Genomic DNA, 10,913 nt, shown 5'->3' with positions numbered 1-10,913 from the left:
AGATCAGTGAGATAGCAGATTCATGAGTACAAGGGAACTTACTCGACCTAAATCTCGTCGGCCTGATCCATGGCATGCACTTGACAAATTTGGGGTTGTCGACGGAGGAGAGGATAAGCTTGGCTATTATTGGGTTTATCTGAGGAAGGGTTTCAGACGAAGTATCTAGGGATGCCTGCGATAATTGGTCGGTCCAAATATGATGTGTTTAAGTTTTTGCTTCAACGAATGAAAGATCGTTTAGCCTCTTGGACGCAAACTACACTATCAGATGGTGGCAAGGAAGTCTTGATCAAAGCGGTGTTGCATGCTCTTCCGACCTATGTTATGTCTGTTTTCCGCCTTCCTCGTAATTTATGTCTGAAATTATTACTTACCCTAAACCTTCATGTTGGCCCGGGGCTAAAACTGATGCATAATTTTTATTTCCTCCATCTCGAGATATGAAAATCTGTAGTACCAAAAAAATAAATGAAATAATACAACGTGATACTTTGTCAGGCACAATAAACTCTATACTTTTACATCTCAAAAATGAAGAATTTGTGGTTTATACAATCAGATAGCATTTAGAATTTTTTTTTTATTACTTGGATCTAAAATAAAATAATAAGAAGGAACCAAAATGCTTCTTGGAGAACAGAGCAAGTCTCATACAGTAGTTATTTCCACATCATACTGGGTAACAATGCCTTTAGAGCAACCTAAATGATAGCTCCAAAGTATTTCATGTCACCACAACCATCAACTGGATTTCTTTGCCTCTGGGGATACGTTTTGACATGGCAACTCAGTTGGGTATGCAGTAAACAGAAAAGCAAATTTCTAAACAGTTGGATTTCTTTAATGTCAATCACTTGATACATAAATATACCACTAGTTCGTCATCCCTGAAGATTTCATAAAGAACAAATAAAGAAAGTTTCCACCAAATAACCACAATAAAAAGAAAATCCCTAAAAGTAAGTCCAGTTGATCAATGAAAATCCTTTCACACCAAATCTTTTATATCCTAATCAGACTCTAAATATATGGGATAAGGGCAAGGATGATGACGATTGTGACTATCAGACTATCGTCCTAATGTTTCCGACAACGTCCTAGACTATCGTTCCACTCCTCCGGTGCTCTTGATTCAACCCAGAAGCACTCCACTCCTTCCACCTTAAACCTCTCTGTAAATTACTCAAACTCCCTCTCTATTTCTCTGCCCTCACAACTCACTGTATGGCTCTGTTACGTGAATAGAGTTAATAACCCTTGGCAGACGTATACTTATGTATTTATAGGCTTAAGTTGAAACCCTAAATTAAATCCTAAACCAACTATATGTCGGCTCCAATCCTAGACACGATGTAAAACATAAAACCCTAATTACCAAAACAGTGAAAACACCTAAGCACGTAATTAATTAACTTGAGAAAATACATTTAAATTAATGAAACAAACCAAAATACAAATTAAGCAATTAATTAAAGAAAACACAATTTAATTGAATTAAAATAAAGTAAATCAAATAAGCAAATAATTAATTAATTAAGGGTATTACAGCAGCACACTTCTTAGGCTTCAAGGAAGCTCTCATAAAATTTTCAAACCCAAACCCCAAACTTCATTTTTTAGCATACATGCGTCGTCACCGTCTCCACACCGACTAGCGATCGCATTCAGGTTAGGGTTTTTTTTATCGTCATGGGTCCTTTTCCATGGGTCTTGATTCATTTTGTTGGCCCAACTTTGGTCCAACGATGGATTTGGGTATTGATTTATTTGGTTGGCCCAACTTTGGGCCAACGATGGATTTGGGTCAAAAGAGGATCGGGGGTGTGCTCTACTCCTTCGACCCACAATCCTATCCAATTCACCCCTCTTTCTCTTAACCCTAACCGACAATACGAGTACTCCATATATAGTAGTTTCCAAGGTCTTCTACATTCTCGTTTCTGATTTCAAACAAGAAGGTTGTACTTGAATGCTTCAAAAGAAGCCTTGAGCTTTTGTTACCATCCGTTTTGGTTACAACAGCCCCAAAGATTTGCGAGAGGATAACTGTGGATACAATTGAAGCTACCAAAGTTGAACAATAGAAAATGATTGATAAGGAGCTAAAGCTGGAAGTCGGTAAGAAGACGCTTGGTGATGAGGTTACCAAAATTGTGGAGGGCGTCCATGATAAGATTAGGGTTGAAGAGATCATGCATGCCGGGTGCACGCTAGAGTGCTGGAATATGCTTGCGAGGAGTCGTAATGGGCAAAATTAACTCGTGGGGCCTCCAAATCAAAATCTGCTTCGAGCAATACACTTCTTAGGCTTCAAGGAAGCTCTCATAAAATTTCCAAACCCAGACGCAAACTTCATTTTTTAGCATATATGCAACGTCATCGTCTCTACACCGACTAGCGATAGCATTCAAGTTAGGGTTTTTTTATCGTCATGGGTCCTTTTCCATAGGCCTTGATTTATTTGGTTGGCCCAACTATAGGCCAACGATGGATTTGGGTATTGATTTATTTGGTTGGCCCAACTTTGGGCTAACGATGGATTTAGGTCAAAAGTGGATCGGGGGTGTGCTCTACTCCTTCGGCCCACAATCCTATCCAATTCACTCTTCCTCTTCTTAACCCTAACCGACAGTACGAGTACTCTATATATAGTAGTTTCCAAGTTTTTTTAAAGCCCTAGCTATTTTTTTAAAGCCCTACCTGCCCACGACCGTCCTCTCTGTAGTAGTTTCCAAGGTCTCCTACCATTGTCGTTTCTGATATCAAACAGAATGGTTGTGCTCGAATGCTTTAAAAGAAGCTTTGAGCTTCTGTTGCCATTCGTCTTGGTTACCATAGCCCCAAAGATTTGGGAGAGGATGACTGTGGATACAGCTGCAGCTATGATAGTCGAACAACAGAAAAGGATTGATAAGGAGCTCAAGCTGGAAGCCAATAAGAAGAAGCTTGGGGATGAGGTAACCAAAATTGAGGAGAGCGTCAGTGAAAAGATTAGGGTTGAAAATATCGTGCACACCGGGTGCACGCTGGGGTGCTGGAGTGTGCTTGCGATGAGTCGTAATTGGTAAAATTAACTCGGGGGACCTCTAAATCGAAATCCGCTTTGAGCCGTGCACTTCTTAGGCTTCATGGTAGCTCTCATAAAATTTTCAAACCCAAACGCCAAACTTTAGTTTTTAGCATACATGCGTCGTCACCGTCTCCACACTGACTGGCAATCGCATTCGGGTTAGGATTTTTTTTGTCGTCATGGGACCTTTTCCATGGGCCGTGATTTATTTGGTTGGCCCAACTTTGGGCCATAGATGGATTTGGGTATTGATTTATTTGGTTGGCCCAACTTTGGGCAAACTATGGATTTGGGTCAAAATTGGATCGGGGGTATGCTCTACTCCTTCGGCCCATAATCCTATCCAATTCACCATTCCTCCTCTTAACCCCAACCGACAATACGAGTATTCTATATATAATAGTTTCCAAGTTTTCTTAAAGCCCTAGCTATTTTCTTAAAGCCTGAGCTGCCCACGACCGTCCTCTCTATAGTAGTTTCCATAGTCTCCTACCGTTCTCATTTCCGAAGTCAAACAGGAAGGTTGTGCTCGAATGCTTCAAAAGAAGTCTTGAGCTTCTGTTACCATCCGCCTTGGTTACCACAACCGCAAATATTTGGGAGAGTATGACTGTGGATACAGCTGAAGCTACGAAAGCCGAATAACAGAAAATAATTGATGAGGAGCTGAAGTTTGAAGCCAGTAAGAAAACGCTTGGTGATCAGGTTACCAAAATTGAGGAGAGTGTCCCTGATAAGATTAAGGTAGAAGAGATCATGCACGCTGGGGTGCTGAAGTGTGCTTGCGATGAATTGTAATGGGCAAAATTATCTCGGGGGACCTCCTAATCGAAATTCGCTTCGAGCAGCACACTTCTTAGGCTTCAAGGAAGCTCTCATAAAATTTCCAAACCCAAACGCCAAACTTCATTTTTTAGCATACATGCAACGTCACCGTCTCCACACCGACTAGCGATCGCATTCAGGTTAGGGTTTTTTTTATCGTCATGGGTCTTTTTCCATGGGCCTTAATTTATTTGGTTGGCCTAACTATAGGCCAACAATGGATTTGGGTATTGATTTATTTGGTTGGCCCAACTTTGAGCCAACGATGGATTTGGTTCAAAAGAGGATCGGGGGTGTGCTCTACTCTTTCGGCCCAAAATCCTATCCAATTCACTCCTCCTCTTCTTAACCCTAACCGACAGTACGAGTACTCTAGTAGTTTCCAAGTTTTCTTAAAGCCGTACCTGTTTTCTTAATGCCTTAGCTGCCCACGACCGTCCTCTCTATAGTAGTTTCCAAGGTCTACTACCATTCTCGTTTCCGATGTCAAACCAGATGGTTGTGCTCGAATGCTTCAAAAGAAGCCTTGAGCTTCTATTACCATCCGTCTTGGTTACCACAGCCCCAAAAATTTGGGAGAGGATGACTGTGGATACAACTGAAGCTACGAAAGTCGAATAATAGAAAATGATTGATAAAGAGCTCAAGCTCGAAGCCAGTAAGAAGACGCTTAGTGATGAGGTAACCAAAATTAAGGATAGCGTCAATGATAAGATTATGGTTGAAAAGATCGTGCACGCCGGGTGCACACTGAGGTGCTGGAGTGTGCTTGCGAGGAATCGTAATGGGCAAAATTAACTCGGGAGACCTCTAAATCGAAATCCGCTTCTAGCATTACACTTCTTAGGCTTCAAGGTAGCTCTCATAAAATTTCCAAACCCAAACGCCAAACTTTTTTTTTTTAGCATACATGCATCGTCACCGTCTCCACACCAACTGGCGATCGCATTCAGGTTAGAATTTTTTTTATCGTCATGGGACCTTTTCCATGGGCCTTGATTTATTTGGTTGGCCCAACTTTGGGCTATAGATGGATTTGGGTATTGATTTATTTGGTTGGCCCAACTTTGGGCTATAGATGGATTTGGGTATTGATTTATTTGGTTGGCCCAATTTTGGGCCAACGATGGATTTGGGTCAAAATTGGATCGGGTGTGTGCTCTACTCATTCGGCCCAGAATCTTATCCAATTCACCACTCTACCTCTTAACCCCAACCGACAGTACGAATACTCTATATATAGTAGTTTCCAAGTTTTCTTAAAACCCTAGATGTTTTCTTAAAGCCCGAGCTGCCCACGACCCTCCTCTCTATAGTAGTTTTCATGGTCTCCTACCGTTCTCGTTTCCGATGTCAAACAGGAAGGTTATGCTCGAATGCTTCAAAAGAAGCCTTGAGCTTTTGTTACCATCCATCTTGGTTACCACAGCCTCAAAGATTTGGGATAGGATAACCGTGGATACAGCTCAAGCTACGAAAGCCGAATAATAGAAAATAATTGATAGGGAGCTGAAGTTGGATGCCAGTAAGAAAATGCTTGGTGATCAGGTTACCAAAATTGAGGAGAGTGTCCGTGATAAGATTAGGGTAGAAGAGATCATGCACGCTGAATGCACGCTGGGGTGCTAAAGTGTGCTTGCGATGAATCGTAATGGGCAAAATTAACTTGGGGGACCTCCAAATCGAAATCCGCTTCGAGTAGCACACTTCTTAGGCTTCAAGGAAGCTCTCATAAAATTTCCAAACCCAAACACTAAACTTCATTTTTTAGCATACATGCATCGTCACTGTCTCCACACCGACTAGCGATCGCATTCAGGTTATGATTTTTTTTATCGTTATGGGTCCTTTTCCAAGGGCCTTGATTTATTTGGTTGGCCCAACTTTGGCCAACGATGGATTTGGGTCAAAAGAGGATCGGGGGTATACTCTACTCCTTCGGCCCACAATCCTATTCAATTCACCCCTCCTCCTCTTAACACTGACCGATAGTACGAGTACTCTAAATATAGTAGTTTCCAAGTTTTCTTAAAGCCCTAGCTATTTTCTTAAAGCCCTAGCTGCCCACGACCGTCTTCTCTATAGTAGTTTTCAAGGTCTCCTACCGTTCTTGTTTTCGATGTCAAATAGGAAGGTTGTGCTCGAATGCTTTAATAGAAACCTTGAGCTTCTGTTACCATCCCTCTTGGTTACCACAGCACCAAATATTTGGGAGAGGATGACTGTGGACACAGCTGAAGCTACGAAAGCCGAACAACATAAAAGGATTGATAATGAGCATAAATTGAAAGCCAGTAAGAAGACGTTTCATGATGATGTTACCAAAATTGAGGAGAGCGTCCATGATAAGATTAGGGTTGAAGTGATCGTGCACGCCGGGTGCACGTTGGGGTGATAGAGTGTGCTTGCGAGGAGTCGTACTAGGCAAAATTAACTCGGGCAACCTCCAAATCGAAATACGCTTCAAGCAGTACACTTCTTAGGCTTCAAGGAAGATCTCATAAAATTTCCAAACCCAAACGCCAACCTTCATTTTTTAGCATACATGCGTCGTCACCGTCTCCACACCGACAGGCGATCGCATTCAGGTTAGGGTTTTTTTTTATCGTCATGGTTCCTTTTCCATGGGCCTTGATTTATTTGGTTGGCCCAACTTTGGGCCAACGATGGATTTGTGTCAAAATAAAATCGGGGTATGCTCTACTCCTTCAGCCCACAATCCTATCTAATTCACCCCTCCTCCTTTTAACCCTAATTGACAGTACGAGTACTCCATATATAATAGTTTCCAAGTTTTCTTAAAGCCCTAGTTGTTTTCTTAAATCTCTAGCTGCCCACGACCGTCCTCTCTATAGTAGTTTCAAAGGTCTCCTACCATTTTCGTCTCCGATGTCAAACAAGAAAGTTGTGTTCGAATGCTTCAAAAGAAGCCTTGAGCCTTTGTTACCATCCGTCTTGGTTACCACAGCCCCAAAGATTTGGGAGAGGATAACTGTGGATACAGCTGAAGCTACGAAAGCCGAACAACAGAAAATGATTGATAAGGAGCTGAATCTGGAAGCCAGTAAGAAGACGCTTGGTAATGAGGTTACCAAAATTGAGGAGAGCGTCTGTGATAAGATTAGGGTTGAAGAGATCGTGCACGCTAGGGTGCTGGAGTGTGCTTGCAAGGAGTCGTAATGGCAAAATTAACTCGGGGGACATCAAAATCGAAATCTGTTTCGAGCAATACACTTCTTAGGCTTCAAGGAAGCTCTCATAAAATTTTTAAACCCAAACGCCAAACTTCATTTTTTAGCATACATGCGTCGTCACCGTCTCCACACCGACTGGCGATCGCATTCAAGTCAGTGCTTTTTTTATCGCCATGGGTCCTTTTCCATCGGCCTTGATTTATTTGGTTGGCCCAACTTTGGGCCAACGATGGATTTAGGTCAAAAAAGGATCGGGGGTGTGCTTTACTCCTTCGGCCCACAATCTTATCCAATTCTCCCCTCTTCCTCTTAATCCTAACCGATAGTACGAGTACTCTATATATAGTAGTTTCCAAGTTTTCTTAAAGCCCTAGCTATTTTCTTAAAGCCCTAGATGCCCACGACCGTCCTCTCTATAGAAGTTTGCAAGGTCTTCTACCGTTCTCATTTCCGATGTCAAACAGGAAGGTTGTGCGCGAATGCTTTAAAAGAAGCCTTAAGCTTCTGTTACCATCCGTCTTGGTTACCACAGCCTCAAAGATTTGGGAGAGGATGACAATGGATACAGCTAAAGTTATGAAAGTCAAACAACAGAAATGGATTGATAAGGAGCTGAAACTGGAAGCCAGTAAGAAGATGCTTGGTGATGAGGTAACCAAAATTGAGGAGAGCATCCGTGATAAGATTAGGGTTGAAGAGATAGTGCAAGCCGGGTGCATGCTGGGGTGCTGGAGTATATTTGTGAGGAGTCGTAATAGGCAAAGTTAACTTAGGGGACCTCCAACTCGAAATCCGCTTCGAGCTGTACAATTCTTAAGCTTCAAGGAAGCTCTCAAAAAATTTCCAAACCCAATCGCCAAACTTCAGTTTTTTAACATACGTGCGTCGTCACCGTCTCCACACTGACAGGCGATCGCATTAAGGTTAGGGTTTTTTTTATCGTCGTGGGTCCTTTTCCCTAGGCCTTGATTTATTTGGTTGGCCCAACTTTGGGCCAACGATGAATTTGGGTCAAAAGAGGATCGGGGATGTGCTCTACTCCTTCGGCCCACAATCCTATCCAATTCATCCCTCCTCCTCTTAACCCTAACCGACAGTACGAGTACTCTATATATAGTACTTTCCAAGTTTTTTTAAAGCCCTAGCTGTTTTGTTTATGCCCTAGCTGCCCATGACCATCCTCTCTATAGTAGTTTCCAACGTCTCCTACCGTTCTCGTTTCCGATGTCAAACAGGAAAGTTGTGCTCGAATGCTTCAAAAGAAGCCTTAAGCTTCTGTTACCATCCGTCTTGGTTACCACAGCCCCAAAGATTTGGGAAAGGATGATTGTGGATACAGCTGAAGCTACGAATTTCGAACAACAGAAAATGATTGATAAGGAGCTGAAGCTGGAAGCCAATAAGAAGACGCTTGGTGATGAGGTTACCAAAATTGAGGAGAGCATCCGTGATAAGATTAAGGTTGAAAAGATCGTGCACGCTGGGGTGCTGGAGTGTGCTTGCGAGGAGTCGTAATGGGATAAATTAACTCGGGGGACCTCTAAATCGAAATCCTCTTCGAGCAGTACACTTCTTAGGCTTCAAGGAAGCTCTCATAAAATTTCCAAACCCAAACGCCAAACTTCATTTTCTAGCATACATGCGTCGTCACCGTTTCCACACCGACTGGCGATCGCATTCAGGTTAGGGTTTTTTTAACGTCATGGGTCCTTTTCCATGGGCCTTGATTTATTTGGTTGGTCAGCGATGGATTTGGGTATTGATTTATTTGGTTGGCCCAACTTTGGGCCAACTTTGGGCCAACGATGGATTTAGGTCAAAAGAGGATCGGGGGTGTGCTCTACTTCTTCGGCCCACAATCCTATCCAATTCATCCTTCCTTCTCTTAACCCTAACCGACAGTACAAGTACTCCATATATAGTAGTTTACAAGTTTTCTTAAAGTCCTTGCTACTCCATATATAGTAGTTTACAAGTTTTCTTAAAGCCCTAGCTGCCCACGACCGTCCACTCTATAGTAGTTTTCAAGTTCTACCGTTCTCGTTTCCGATGTCAAACAGGAAGGTTGTGCTCGAATGCTTCAAAAGGAGCCTAAGCTTCTGTTACCATCCGTCTTGGTTACCACAGCCCCAAATATTTGGAAGAGGATGACTGTGGATATAGCTGAAGCTACGAAAGCCAAACAACAGAAAATGATTGATAAGGAGCTGATGCTGGAAGCCAGTAAGAAGACGCTTGGTGATGAGGTTACAAAAATTGAGGAGAATGTCTGTGATAAAATTAGGGTTGAAGAGATCATACACGCCGGGTGCACGCTAGGGTGCTGAAGTGTATTTGCAAGGAGTCGTAATGGGCAAAATTAACTCGGGGGACCTCCAAATCAAAATCCACTTCGAGCAGTACACTTCTTAGGCTTCAAGGAAGTTCTCATAAAATTTCCAAACCCAAACGCCAAACTTCATTTTTTAGCATACATGCGTCATCACCGTCTCCACACCGACTGGCGTTTGCATTTAGGTTAGGGTTTTTTTTTATCGTTATGGGTCCTTTTCCATGGGCCTTGATTTATTTGGTTGGCTCAACTTAGGTTAGGGTTTTTTTTATCATCATGGGTCCTTTTCCATGGGCCTTGATTTATTTGGTTGCCCAACTTTGGGCCAACGATGGATTTAGGTATTGATTTCTTTGGCTGGGCCAACGATGGATTTCGGTCCAAATAGGATCGGGGGTGTGCTCTACTTCTTCGGCCCACAATCCTATCCAATTCACCCCTCCTCATCTTAACCCTAACCGACAGTACGAGTACTCTATATATAGTAGTTTCCAAGTTTTCTTAAAGCCCTAGCTGTTTTCTTAAAGCCCTAGCTGCCCACGATCGTCCTCTCTATAGTAGTTTCCAAGGTCTCCTACCATTCTCATTTCCGATGTCAAACAGGAAGGTTGTGCTCGAATTTTTCAAAAGAAGCCTTGAGCTTCTGTTACCATCCGTCTTGGTTACCACTACCCCAAAGATTTGGGAGAGGATGACTATGGATACAGCTGAAGTTACGAAAGTCGAACAACAGAAAATGATTGATAAGGAGCTCAAGCTGGAAGCCTGTAAGAAGACGCTTGGTGATGATGTAACCAAAATTGAGGAGAGCGTCCGTGATAAGATTAGGGTTTAAGAGATCGTGCACGCCGGGTCCACGCTGGGGTGCTGGAGTGTGCTTGCAAGGAGTAGTAATGGGCAAAATTAACTCGGGGGACCTCCAAATCAAAATCCGCTTTGAGCAGTACACTTCTTAGGCTTCAAGGAAATTCTCATAAAATTTTCAAACCCAAACACCAAACTTCATTTTTTAGCATACATGCGTCGTCACCGTCTCCACACCGACTGGCGATCGCATTCAGGTTAGGATTTTTTTTATCGCCATGGGTCTTTGTCCATGGGCCTTGATTTATTTGGTTGGCCCAACTTTGGGCCAATGATGGATTTGGGTGTTGATTTATTTGGTTGGCCCAACGTGGAGAGGAAAAACGCAAAAAAGACATGGTGGAACAAATATTGGTCCTCACCTGAATAGACTGTTGTGTTTTCCATCTAACACAACACATGTATGCTCCATGGAGCGAGAATTAGTGTTTTCCAGTTAACACTAAATGTTTTCATGTAAATAAGCAACTCTCTAGAGTTTTTTTAAAAAAAATTAATAATATATAGGGTAAAGTGCAAAAAACCCCCCTTCAACTATTGGCCATGAAGCAGAAAACCCCCCTGATCTATTAATTTGACATATAACCCCCTTGAACTAACCAATTTGGTGCAATTAACCCCGTCC

Source organism: Cornus florida, unplaced genomic scaffold, assembly GCF_030987335.1.
Source record: "Cornus florida cultivar Cherokee Brave unplaced genomic scaffold, ASM3098733v1 CherokeeBrave_3.0.0_Hap2_Chr09, whole genome shotgun sequence".
In the NCBI taxonomy this organism is placed as follows: domain Eukaryota; kingdom Viridiplantae; phylum Streptophyta; class Magnoliopsida; order Cornales; family Cornaceae; genus Cornus; species Cornus florida.
The sequence above is the reverse complement of the archived record's forward strand: the minus strand, read 5'-3'. Positions refer to the sequence as shown.